We start from the raw sequence: 14,747 nt of genomic DNA, 5'->3' as shown, positions 1-14,747 counted from the left end.
ACTCCCCTGCATCTGCAGGCACCTAAGGCAACAACATCCAGCTACTGAGATCTGCTGTCCTCTGGATCTGGAAAGATTCTCCAACACAGGTGGTGATTCTGAGGGGTCCTCTCTTCCTTCTTTCCAACTTGGGAGATGGTGAGTCCTTGCCTATTCCTCCAGGACAGAATCCCTGTGCACCGCGACTGTTGCAGCAAACAAGGCTTGTTGACTTCTGCTCCAAGAGATCTTCAGGCTCCAAGTAGCTCCAGCCCCCAGCACTCTACCTCCGCAAGGACAGTCTCTTCTCTGCTGCTGCAGCGATGCAGAACTCCTCTTCAGGTGTGCTGCCTGAGCTACACCGCCACTTACTGTGCCCCCTGCCTGCTGGGGTTGCTTGTGGGTGCTCCAACTGCTTCTGCTGGCTCTCCTGTCTTCTTAGGGCCAGCCCAGACTCCCCTCCAAGGGTCTAGCTCCCAGGCCCTTGCTGGTCCTCGACAGCCCTGCAAATCTTCTTCAGCTCCAGTTTGCATTTGCTTGTTGGTGGTCCTCCTGACCACGGACTCATCAGCAATCTGGTGACCATCGAAGGACAGCTCGTGGGTGACTTCAGGGACACCTCTCCAGCTCCTGGACTCCTCAGCTGGCCTTCATCCATCACCATTGACCTGGATCTCACCCTCCCCAGAAGGGTGGGCATTGCCTCATGCCCCACCTGGACACTCCACAGTGGACTGGACTCTGTCCCCTTCTTTTACAGGTCCTTTTCATCTGGAATCCACCATTGGGTTCTACTTGGCCTGGTTCTGTTTTTGCATTGTTCCAATTCCAAGTTCCCATGTTAGCCCATGGGATGACTAGGTAACTTACCTCTGCTCTCCTGGTCGCTGGGGTCTTCTAGATACTCACCTCTTGGCGTTCCATACTCTCCCAGTCTTGGGTAACTAGTCCATATCTTCTGGTGGGGGAACCATTATGGCATTCCACTATTTAAGTATGTGGTTCAGCCCCCCCCATTGGGCCCTTGCTATTTCTAACGTTTTTATGCTAATTCCTAGTACTTATCTGTGTAGATTTTGTGTACTTACCTTGAGAAAGGGGGATTGCCTATAGTGTTCTAGTTCAGTGTTACTGTAGTAAAGTACCTTTATTTTTGCAAACCCTGTATGGTTCCTTTCATGTGTGATAAGTTACTGTGTGACTACTGTTGTATTGCAAGTGCTTCACAGTCCTCCTAGATAAGTCTTGGCTGCTCACCACAGCTACCACTAGAGAGCCCTGGCTTCCTAGACACTAACACTTACTAATAAGGGTTGCCTGGACCTTGTACAAGGTGCCAACACCATAGGTGTCCACCACACACCAGACCAGCCTGGACCTCGTATAAGGTGCCAACACCCTAGGTGTCCACCACACACCAGGCCAGCCTCCTACATCTAGCGACAGTGATGGATGCTTTCCTACAGGAATGGTCAGGGGAGCTGGAATACGCCTTTCCCCCTTTCATGATTATCATGAGGCTGTTGTCCAACAAGGAGTGTAGGTTGTCCCGATCTCTCCATACTGGGGGTCGCAAGTCTGGTTTCCAGTTCTTCTGGAACTTTCCTCGGATTCTACAATCCTTCTACCCCATGCTCCAGATCTCCTTCGGGATCCGCTGGGCAACTAACACACACTGGTGCTTCAGGGGTGAATCACCGGGGCCTGATGGATTTCAGGCAACGTAGGAGAGTCTCAGGCCTTTTGAACGAATCTGAAAGAATGCTGTAGGCAGCCTGGGCAGATGGCACCACAAGCACTACAGGTCTGCATGGTCTAGATTGGTGCATTGGTGTCTTCACAAAACAAAACAATCAAGATGCCTTGGGCTACAAAGTGCTTCCCATTGTGAATTTTTGGGCATCTCTGGCTTTGCAGGGATTGGTTTACAGGACTGTTAATTCATACAGGTTGGCCATCTCTGCAAGGCATATTCCCCTGCAGGGCTGTCCAGTGGGGGAACACCCTATGGTGTGCAGGCTGATGTGGGGGATAAGTTTGGCACTTCCTCCTGAGCCTCGATACTTGACCCTCTGGGACGTCAACAATTTCGTTCTTGCAGAGGAACGAGTATTTGTCATGTGAAGAGCTTTCTGCAAAATTGGCCATGGTACTGTGTCTAGTATCATGCTGCCGGGTATCAGATGCCCATGCCCTGGATCTCACTGAACGACTTTTCTACCCAACAGGGTCACCTTTCATACCTCATGGCAAACAATGTCAAACTCTATTGCGGTGTCCTACCCGGCCTTTGACAAAATTCCCAAACTCCGTGTCGTGCGTTGTCTAAAAGCATACGAGAACACGACGGAAGAATTTTGGCCACCGGGCGAATTACAACTTTTAATCTCCCTCAGGAAACCTTTTAAAGCGGTCACCTCCACCACCATCACCAGATGGATCTGTTGGGTCATGCAAGAGGTGGGCATTGACGTCTCACAGTTTGGTGCCCATTCGGTGAGCGGGGCAATGGTTTCTAAGGCTTTTTCTCTAGGAGCTTGCCTGGAAGACATCATCAATGCAGCAGATTGGTCTTCGGACTCTATGTTGAAAAGCTTTTATTTTAAACTGGTCATTTACATGGCTTCTTTGGTGGTGGACAAGCTTTGAACAAGCATAATCCTCGCCTCCGGTCCTGACATAGAACAAAAAATGTCCTATTAGTCATGAAGGAAAGTTTCAGTTCTATTTAAGACACAGACACGAGGATTATTCCCACCCAAGGTTTCAAGTAGAGTTCAATAATTCAGTGGCAGAGGGTTGTGGCATGGGGTGAATAGGTGAAGTTTGTTGGAGTGGATTAAGGTAGTGGGGTGTATTAGAGGTGGATTGGATTGGAGTAGAGTGGGATGGATTGAATAGAGTGGGGTGGATTGAAATGGGGTGAGGTGGATTGGAGTGCGGTGATTAGATTGGATTGAGGTGGGTGGATTGAACTGAATTGATAGGACTAGGGTGGGGTGGATTGGATTGGGGTGGTTTTGAGTGGGGTGAATTTGAGTGGGGAGGATTGGAGAGGACTGAAATGGGGGATTTAATTTATTGGATTGGAGTGGGGTGTACTGGACTGGTGTGGGATGGATTGAAGTGGGATGGGGTGGATTGTAGTGGGGTGGGCTTGATGAATTGGAGTGGGGTGGACTGAACTGGGGTGGGGTGTATTGGATTGGGGTAGAGTGGGGTGGATTGGACTCAAGAGGAGTGGGTGGATCGGAGTTGGGTGGACTGGAGTGAAGTGGGGTGGATTGGAATGGGAGATTCAAGGGGGGTTGGCTGGATTGAATTGAGTTAGGATGGATTGGGGTGTGGTAGATTGGATTGGAGTGTGGTGGATTGGATTGGAGAGTGGTGGATTAGATTGGGTGCGGTGAGTTGGATTTTGGTGAGGTGGGCTGGATTGGAGTGGGGTGAATTGGACTGGAGTGGGGTGGACTGGAGTGGGGTGGATGGACTGGAGTGGGGTGGATTGGACTGGAGTGGGATGGAAATTAGTGGGGTGGAGTGGAATTTGGTGGATTGGATTGAGTGGGGTGGAATGAATTACTGTGGACTGGATTGGGTTGGATTGGATTGTGATTAGGTGGATTGGATTGAGGTGAAATGGATTGAGGTGGGGTAGATTGGACTGGGGCAGGTGGATTGGAATGGAATGGATTTTTTGTAGGGGGACAGAGTGGGGTGGATTGGATTGGAGTGGACTGGATTTGAGTAGGGTGGCTTGTGGTGGATTGGACTGGTCTAGAGTGGGTTAGATTGGAGTGAGAATGATTGGATTGAGGTGGAATGGAGTGGTGTGGATTGGAGTAGGGTGGGATGGACTGGAGTAGTGTGGGGTGGAGTGGATGGGGGGATTGAAGTGGGGTGTGGTAGGGTGGATTGGATTGAGATTTAATGCATTGAGGTTAGGTGGATTGGATTGGAGTGGGGTGAGTTGGATTGAGTTGGGGTGGACTGTAGTGGGGTGGAGAGGAATGGAGTGAGGTTGATTGGAGTGGGGTGGGTGATGTGGATTGGATTGGACTTGATTGGGTAGATTGGATTTGGGTTGGATTAATTGGACTGGAGTGGGATGAATTGGAGTGGTGTGGATAAGATTGTTGTGGTATGCGGTGGATTGGTGTGGAGTGGGGTGGATTGGAATGGGTTGGATTGAAGAGGGTTGGGTTGGATTGGAATGTGGTGGTTTGGAGTGGGATAAATTGGATTGGAATGCTGTGGGCTGGACTGGAGTAGGGTGAGTTGGACTGTAGTTGGGTGGGTTGGACTGGAGTGGGTTAGATTGTGGTGGATTGGAGTGGGGTAGATTGATTTGTGTTGGAGTGGGGTAGATTGGTTTGGTGTGGGGTGGGTTGTGGTGGATTGGAGTAGAATGAATTAGGTTGGAATTGAGTGAAATGGGGTAGATTGGATTGGGGAGGAAGTCTGGATTTGAGCAGGACGTTCTGGAGTGGGGCAGATTGGAGTGGGACAGATTGGTTTGGATTGGAGTGGGGCAGATTATTTTTGATTGCAGTGAGGCAGATTGTTTTGGACTAGTATGGGGCAGGTTTCTCTGGACCAGAGTGGGGCAGATTGTTTAGATTGGAGTGGGGCAGATTGTTTTTGGATTGGACTGGGGCAGATTGTTTTGGTTTGCAGTTGGGCAGATTGGAGTGAGGTGTATTGTTTTGGATTGGAGTGGGACATTGTCTTGGGGCAGATTGGTTTGGATTAGAGTGGAGCAGACTGGACTGGGGCAGATTATTATAGATTGGAGTGGGGCATATTGTTTTGGATTGAAATTGGGCAGATTGTTTGGGATTTTAATGTGGCAGATTGTTTTGGATTGGGATGGGGCAGATTGTTTTGGATTGGAGTGGGGCAGAATGTAGTGGATTGGATTGGGGCAGATTGTTTTGGATTGCTGTATTGGAATGGGGCAGATTGTGTTGGACTGCAGTGTAGCAGGTTGTAATGGGACAGATAGTTTGGGGTTGGAGTGTGGCCGATTGTTTTGGATATAAGTGGGACGGATTGTTTTTGCTGTATTGGAGTGGGTCCTATTTTTGGGGGATTGGATGTGGGCAGATTTTTTTGGATTGGAGTGGGGCAGAGTGGAGTGCTTTGGGATTACTGGAATATGGTAGATTGGAGTGGATTGGGGTGAGTGGATTGGAGTGGTGTGGATTGGGGCATACTGCATAAATATGTGTTAAAGCATAATTTTGAAAATGACACATAAGAAAAAAAATGTTGCTTTGCAAATTATAGGACAAGATAATAGTCATCTTTTGAGAACAGCACCCACAAGCAAAAACAAAACAAAACATGAGTGCAAAGTGATAAAAGAAGACTTGGAAAAATATAAAAAGTTGACTAAAAAATTTTACTTTGCAATTTTGTTTGTCCTGCGGGGCACATTTTTTCCAGTCACGCTCCTTCTATTTGCAGGCCAGTAGAAGTTAAAAGATGAAAATAGTACCTTAATAATTTTGGGAGCAGTGGATGGCACTGATTAAGTTGAATAAATCGGTGCTTGGTTCCTACTCTGCAGACAGGAACTGAAATGATGGTATTCCAACTGTGACCAATTATGAGGCTATAAAGAAGAGTGCCATTCAATCCAGCAAAAGAGATGCAACGGGCAGGCCCAAAGCTCTTTTCTAAATACAACAGTATCTCTCTAGTGATACACATGTGCTAGCACATGCTTTTGCAGACTCGATCCTAAATAATGTAAACTTATGTCAGATACTTCTATCTGCAGATGTTTCTCCTTTAGAATCCTTTCAGACACCAGAATGGTTCTGGAAAAAGTTGTGTCATATTTTGACTCTTGCTGTAGGCAAGACTGCTGGTTCAAGGATGACAGTACTTATGTTTGTAGGTGACTATGCCAATCCTACAACAAATCACAACTGTTGTCCCAACCCTCCTGGCTCACAAGCAGCACCTCACCAAAAACCCAAACAGTAAAAGTTAATTAGCAGTCTTTATGCATGGACTCAGTGTGTGACATCTCAGGTAGTGTCGTGGTTAAATGAAGATTACCCCTTTCTCACATGAACAACATGTCTCAATCAAACACAGGCAATGAAGAAGATGCAGTAAAGTTTCAATAGGTTTTATTTAGCAAAACTGCAATCTGTGATAAGTTGCATGGGCTGCGATGATTAGGATAATGAACAGTGCAAGAAACAGAATGGTAAAGACAAGAGTCATTAATACAAAGACCCCCACCATCTTGAAATAACATGTAATGACATAAAGTGTGAGATATGTCCTAATACCCTATCATAAGGAGCCTAACCTCTAACCTAAAAGACAGCTAGGTATGTTAAACCTTATCTGCCAATGCCATGTCCATGAGAAGAGCCCCCAACCCTCATTACCTTGTAATGAGGTCTCTAGCTCAGGCTCCCTTGGGACACGAAGAATGGGTCAGCGTCAAGGCGATGTGCAGCATCGATAATAGATAACAAGACATGCTTGGGGCGATAATTTATGTAAACAATTCCCTCAAAAGCGTGAAGAGGGAAAGTACCTATTGTGAACACCTACAGTTTGTTTATCTTTGTCACTTGATATTGACACCTTAGCGCAGTGGCACTGATAACGCAAAGCTAAAACATGGACCTAACTAAAAACAAGGCAGCCCTCTTAACCCCTTCGCTGCCAGGCCTTTTCCCCCCCCTGTGCCAGGCCTTTTTTTGGCTATGTGGGGCAGTTTGCCAACTTTGCGTCCTAGAGTTACCCAGACTTTGTGGGTTCCCCTGAAGGAGGCCAAGAAATTAGCCAAAATACAGTGAACATTTCTTTTTTTTTCAAAAAAATGGGAAAAAGTGGCTGCAGAAGAAGGCTTGTGGCATCAACAAAGGGTTTGCGGTGCTAAAATCACCAGCTTCCCAGCTTTCAGGATTAGGCAGACTTGAATCAGAAAACCCAATTTTTCAACACAAATTTGGCATTTTATGGGACATACCCCATTTTTACAATTTTTGGTGCTTTCAGCCTCCTTACAGTCAGTGACAGAAATGGAGTGAAACCAATGCTGGATCCCAGAAACCTAAACATTTCTGAAAAGTAGACAAAATTCTAAATTCAGCAAGGGGTCATTTGTGTAGATCCCACAAGGGTTTCCTACAGAGAATAACAAATGAAAAAGAAAAATATTGAAATTGAGGTAAAAAAACAGCAATTTTTCTCTACGTTTTACTCTGTAACTTTTTCCTGCAATGTCAGATTTTCGAAAGCAATATACTGTTACATCTGCTGGACTCCTCTGGTTGCGGGGATATATAGGGCTTGTAGGTTCATCAAGAACCCTAGGTACCGAGAGCCAATAAATGAGCTGCACCCTGCAGTGCATTTTCATTCTATACCGGGTATACAGCAATTCATTTGCTGAAATATAAAGAGTGAAAAATAGCTATCGAGAAAACCTTTGTATTTCCAAAATGGGCACAAGATAAGGTGTTGAGGAGCAGTGATTATTTGCACATCTCTGAATTCCGGGGTGACCATACTAGCATGTGAATTACAGGGCATTTCTCAAATAGATGTCTTTTTTACACACTCTCTTATATTTGGAAGGAAAAAATGTAGAGAAAGACAAGAGGCAATAACACTTGTTTTGCTAATCTATATTCCCCCAAGTCTCCCGATACAAATGATACCTCACTTGTGTGGGTAGGCCTAGCGCCCGCGACAGGAAATGCCCCAAAACGCAATGTGGACACATCACATTTTTTGAAAGAAAACAGAGGTGTTTTTTGCAAAGTGCCTACCTGTAGATTTTGGCCTCTAGCGCAGCCGGCACCTAGGGAAACCTACCAAACCTATGCATTTTTGAAAACTAGAGACCTAGGGGAATCCAAGATGGGGTGACTTGTGGGGCTCTGACCAGGTTTTGTTACCCAGAATCCTTTGCAAACCTCAAAATGTGGCTAAAAAAACACATTTTCCTCACATTTTGGTGACAGAAAGTTCTGGAATCAGAGAGGAGCCACAAATTTCCTTCCACCCAGCGTTCCCCCAAGTCTCTGATAAAAATGATACCTCACTAGTGTGGGTAGGCCTAGCGCCCGCGACAGGAAATGCCCCAAAACGCAACGTGGACACATCACATTTTTTTAAAGAAAACAGAGGTGTTTTTTGCAAAGTGCCTACCTGTAGATTTTGGCCTCTAGCTCAGCCGGCACCTAGGGAAACCTACCGCACCTATGCATTTTTGAAAACTAGAGACCTAGGGGAATCCAAGAGGGGTTGACTTGTGGGGCTCTGACCAGGTTTTGTTACCCAGAATCCTTTGCAAACATCAAAATTTGGCCAAAAAAACACATTTTCCTCACATTTTGGTGACAGAAAGTTCTGGAATCAGAGAGGAGCCACAAATTTCCTTCCACCCAGCGTTCCCCCAAGTCTCCCGATAAAAATTATACCTCACTTGTGTGGGTAGGACTAGCACCCGCGACAGGAAATGCCCCAAAACGCAACGTGGACACATCACACTTTTTGAAAGAAAACAGAGGTGTTTTTTGCAAAGTGCCTACCTGTAGATTTTGGCCTCCAGCTCAGCCGGCATCTAGGGAAACCTACCAAACCTATGCATTTTTAAAAACTAGAGACCTAGGGGAATCCAAGATGGGGTGACTTGTGGGGCTCTGACCAGGTTTTGTTACCCAGAATCCTTTGCAAACCTCAAAATTTGGCTAAAAAAACACATTTTCCTCACATTTTGGTGACAGAAAGTTCTGGAATCAGAGAGGAGCCACACATTTCCTTCCACCCAGCGTTCCCCCAAGTCTCTCAATAAAAATGGAACCTCACTTGTGTGGGTAGGCCTAGCGCCCGCGACAGGAAATTCCCCAAAACGCAACGTGGACACATCACATTTTTTGAAACAAAACAGAGGTGTTTTTTGCAAAGGGCCTACCTGTGGATTTTGGCCTCTAGCTCAGCCGGCCTCAGGGGGGGCAGAAATGGCCTAAAATAAATTTGCCCCCTCCCCGCCCCCGGGAGCGACCCTTGCCTACGGGGTCGCTCCCACTGCGTGACATTGGCGCCCAAAAAACAAATTCCGGTGCCCAGTGGTTTCTGCCCCTTTGGGGGCAGATTGACCTAAAATCAGCCAATCTGCCCCCAAGGGGGGCAGAAATGGTCTAAATACAATTTTCCCCTCAGGGGAGCGACCCTTGCCTAATGGGTCGCTCCCCATATCTAAAAAAACAAACAAACCCAAAAAAAAACACACAAAAAATATTTGCCCTGGTGCCTAGGGGGGGCAGAAATGGCCTAAAATAAATGTGCCCCCCATCCTCCCTGCCCCCCGGGAGCGACCCTTGCCTACGGGGTCGCTACCCCTGCGTGACAGTGGCGCCAAAAAAAAAATCCCCGTTGCCTAGTGGTTTCTGCCCCCCTTTAGGGGCAGATTGACGTAGAAAAAAACAGACGATCTGCCCCTAAAGGGGGCAGAAATGGCCTAAATACAATTTTCCCCTTCAGGGGAGTGACCCTTGTCCAAGGGGTCGCTCCCCATCTGTAAAATAAAAAATAAAAAAAAATCCCCGCTGCCTAGTGGTTGCAGATCGGCCTAATCAAAACAGGCTGATCTACCCCCCAGGGGGGCAGAAATGGCCTAAAATAATTCCCCCCCCAGGGGAGCGACCCTTGCCTAAGGGGTCGCTCCCCTTGCGTGAAATTCACGAAAAAAAAAAAATCCCTGGTGTCTAGTGGTTTCTGCCCCCCTTGGGGGCAGATTGGCCTCATCAAAATAGGCCAATCTGCCCCCAAGAGGTGCAGAAATGGCCTAAATATAATTTGCCCCCTAGGGGAGCGACCCTTGCCTTAGGCTCCCCACCTAAAAAAAACAAAAACAAAACAAATAGAAAAATAAAATGCCAATCTGCCCCCAGGGGGGGCAGAAAAGGCCTTCCTAAAAAATGCCCCCCATTGGGAGCGACCCTTGCCCAAGGGGTCGCTCCCTTATTTCTATTTAAAAAAAAAAACATCCCTGTTGTCTAGTGGGCGTTTCAAACGCCGGATTGCCAGCAATCCGGCTTTTGAAACGCTTGGAGAGACTTCAAATACATTTCCTTCCCTTTGAAGCCTCTCCTTGCTTTGCATTTCTCTTTCGATCGCCCTGGAAGCTGAGCGATAGGTGAGTGATAAACTGGCGAAAACAAAACCTCCACCTTCACACCAACAGAAATACGCCCACACCATCACGACACACGAATCCACGCGGCGGTCTTTCAACCGCGGTATTCCATTGGCGGTACACACCGCCGCGCTCAAAATACACACACATTTACAAAACAAATCCACATTGGACAATTCGAAATACACACACCTGATACACATACACACACCACTCCCACACACCCAATACTATATAAAACACACACCCACATCACCCACAAACCCTTACGACAACAAAGCACGAACGAAGGCCAGAGAGAGACACCACCATCAACAATACAGGCATCCACAGGCACAGAACACCATCACCCACAGAACTTCCACGCACCTCACACTACACACCACTACATATCAGCACACTTTTCACCCCACACACCACCCCACACATCACTTACACCACCCCATGGCACGGCAACGATACCCCAGGTTCTCGGAGGAGGAGCTCAGGGTCATGGTGGAGGAAATCCTCCGGGTAGAGCCACAGCTATTCGGATCACAGGTGCAGCACACCTCAATTGCAAGGAAGATGGAGCTATGGCGAAGAATAGTGGACAGGGTCAACGCAGTGGGACAGCACCCAAGAAATCGGGAGGACATCAGGAAGAGGTGGAACGACCTACGGGGAAAGGTGCATTCCGTGGTCTCAAGACACCACCTGGGGGTTGAGCGGACTGGCGGCGGGCCCCCACCTCCTCCCCCACAACTAACAACATGGGAGGAGCAGGTCTTGGCGATTCTGCATCCTGAGGGCCTCGCAGGAGTAGGTGGAGGAATGGACTCTGGTAAGTCAAATCTTAACTATTACATCCCCCACCCTACCTGCATGCCAGCACATACCCCCACCCTCACCCTCACCCCCATCACTCTAACCCCCATCACTCTAACTCCTCACAAATGTCCCAAAATCACAAACCACACATCCTAACACCAAGCCCTGCATGCATCAACAAAGCTTGGACACCCATCACTAAAGCATGCCCACTGCACATACCCATACACCCCCCAAACCATCACCACACAAGGTCCCACACTGGAATGCAAGCACTGGGGTACACGGTCACCCACCCATTGCACACCATGCCACACACAGATGTAATAAACATCCTTTTATACCCCTGCAGGACCCCTACCCAACGTCACCGGACAGGAGGGTCCACACCACCAACAGAAGAGGCCCACAGTGATGACAGCACCTCTGTCCAACTGGATCTAGATGACCAGCCCGTCCCATCGGGGACCTCGGGACAGTCGGTTCCCCACACCCAGTCACAGGCCACCACAGAGCTTCCCCCCTCTGGAAACACCAGTACAACACCCACCCAGCGGGCCCATACCTCCGTCCCCAGGACACGTCAATCAGCAGTGTGTCCACCACTACAGGGAACCCAGGCTAACCCACCACCCCAACAACAACAGGGACCTGGGGGCAGTGGTAGTGGGCACACGGTCCAGCGGACGGAGGCCCAGGAACACAGGGGAACTGGGAGGGCTGCTGTGCAACAGGGGGCGGACAGGCCCAGGGAACCCACTCTCCACGAGGCCCTCTCCTCCATCATGGGAGCCTACCACCACTCCCAGGAGACAATGGCAACGGTACTGGCCAAGTTTGAGGAGACCCAGCGCCTGCAGGAGGAACAGTATATGGGCTTCAGGGAGGAACTCAGAACCATCAATTCCACCCTGGGCACCATCGTAGGGGTGCTGAAGGAAGTACTCAACACCAGGAGGGACACTGTTGCACTACAAGGGGCCCCTGACACTAGCCTGGACGATGAACTGCCCACCACCTCCGCCGGCGCTAGTGGACAGGAGGCACCACCACAGGACCACCACACCAGCACCCCACCCCCTGCAGAGGGAGAACCATCTTGCAAACGGTCCCTGAGATCCCGGAACAAGACAGAGAACGATGCCAAGACCCCCGCCAAGAAATGAGACCACCCTGATTGTCATCCTACTGTCCAACTTTGTCACCCTGTTCATCCTTAAACTACCCCAGCTCCACTTCCTGTGCCCATTTGGGCAATGCACCTGTGAGACTAATAGACTGGACTCTGCCATGGACATTCCTCCGCCATCACCCCTCACCATTTTACAACCCCCTCCAATATTGAGCACTTAAATAAACACCCTTAAAGCACAAAACAATCTGGAGTCAGTCTGTGATTTCGGAATACTGTATTAGCAATAACTGTGGCAAAAAGCTCTTTCATTTGTAATGTCAACATACCTATGTCACACAGCTCTAGTCCATGAGGAATCAAAGCAGATGTCACACTGTGGGACCCAGATCTGTGAAATCGTAAGGGAAAGTGACAACTCAGTGACCATACACTGGGTGAAAACGACAGACAGTAGAGAGGCACTAGTGTTTAAGTACATGTAGTAGGCAGGTCTGTATTCTTACCTGTGTTTCACTGGAAATATTGCTGGATCACTGAGTCCCTGTTGTCCATGTCTTCTTCCTCTGCTTCATCGTCTTCACTGTCCACAAGCTCCACAGCTGCAACAACACCGCCATCTGGATCATCCTCCTGCAGAAAAGGCACCTGTCGTCGCAAAGCCAAGTTGTGAAGCATACAGCAGGCCACGATGATCTGGCACACCTTCTTTGGTGAGTAGAATAGGGATCCACCTGTCATATGGAGGCACCTGAACCTGGCCTTCAGGAGGCCGAAGGTCCGCTCGATCACCCTTCTAGTTCACCCATGGGCCTCATTGTAGCGTTCCTCTGCCCTTGTCCTGGGATTCCTCACTGGGGTCAGTAGCCATGACAGGTTGGGGTAACCAGAGTCACCTGCAAATGGCGAGGGACAACTGTTAGACACACCCTAACCTGGAGGGATATCCCCAGACCCAGACAACCATTCCCACTGACTAGCTTCCAGGTGCTCACCTAATAGCCACACACAGTGCCTCTGGAGTTGACCCATCACATTAGGGATGTTGCTATTCCGCAGGATGTAGGCGTCATGCACTGAGCCAGGGAACATGGCATTCACATGGGAGATGTACTGGTCTGCCAAACATACCATCTGTACATTCATGGAATGATAACTCTTCTGGTTTCTGTATACCTGTTCCCTCCTGTGGGGGGTACCAAAGCCACATGTGTCCCACCAATGGCACCTATGATGTTGGGGATATGTCCCTGGGCATAGAAGTCTCCTTTCACTGTAGGCAAATCCTCCACCTGAGGGAAAACAATGTAGCTCCGCATGTGTTTCAGCAGGGCAGACAACACTCTGGACAACACGTTGAAAAACATAGGCTGGGACATCCCTGATGCTATGGCCACTGTTGTTTGAAATGACCCACTTGCAAGGAAATGGAGCACTGACAGCACCTGCACTTGAGGGGGGATTCCTGTGGGATGGCGGATAGCTGACATCAGGTCTGGCTCCAACTGGGTACACAGTTCCTGGATTATGGCACGGTCAAGCCTGTATGTGATTATCACATGTCTTTACTCCATTGTCGACAGGTCCACCAACGGTCGGTACACCGGAGGATGCCTCCATCTCCTCATATCTCCCAGCGGACGGTGCCTATGAAGGACAACAGTGAGCACAGAGTCAAACAACTCAGAGGTACTTACACACAGCTTACACAGAACACCATTCATAATCTATAAAGTGGCCTGTATGTGTATTGAGTCTAGGCCTAGGTATGTGTGACACAATTGAAAATGAAGCCATGTGTGCCCCTGAAATGGCGGCTGCCTGATCTGTAAAGTGGGACAATGGGATGTGAGGTAACTGCGCTGGCGTTGTACACCGTTGCGGTAGGCGGTCGAAGACCGCGGCGCAATGCTGCATTGGTTAACATTGGATCCTATGGGTCCCAGGAGCCAATGACGATGTACGCCGGCGGTGACGGTACGCACCGCCGCGGACATGACCGCAACTTTCTATCTGTTCAGTCACTCAATACCTGATCTTCGACAGGAGAGGACCTACGCTGCAAGTGCTGCTGTGACCTCGGTCTGGAAGAGACAATGGCTCGAGTGTCTGGGGAAAGGGCCCCTGCCTTCACATCGGAGGAGTTGGAGAAACTTGTGGATGGGGTCCTCCCCCAGTACACGCTACTCTACGGTCCTCCAGACAAATAGGTAAGTATACTGGGAGCATGCTGTCTGGGCTATGCCTGTGGAGAGGGATGGATGTAAGAAGGAAGGGGGAGAGTGCGGCGTGAATGAAACGACGGTGAGTGCATGTGCCACATGGCAAGGGTAGGGATGGGGGCCAATCACTTTGACGGTGCAGTTGGTAATAACTTTCTCTTCCCCCTGTAGAACTCATGTAGGTCAGCGGCCACCAGAAAAAATATATTTGGTGTGCCATCGCCAAGGACGTCCAGACCCTGGGGGTCTACCACAGACGGAGCACCCACTGCCGGAAAAGATGGGAGGACATTCGCCGCTGGTGCAACAAGACGGCGGAGGCTCAGCTGGGTATGGCCTCACAATGTGGGAGGGGTGTCCGTCGCACCACGAACCTCCTGATGTTCAGGATCCTGGCGGTTGTGTACCTGGAGTTGGATGGGCGCTT

Source organism: Pleurodeles waltl, chromosome 3_1 (genome assembly GCF_031143425.1).
Source record: "Pleurodeles waltl isolate 20211129_DDA chromosome 3_1, aPleWal1.hap1.20221129, whole genome shotgun sequence".
Lineage (NCBI taxonomy): Eukaryota > Metazoa > Chordata > Amphibia > Caudata > Salamandridae > Pleurodeles > Pleurodeles waltl.
Note: the sequence above shows the minus strand (reverse complement) of the source record.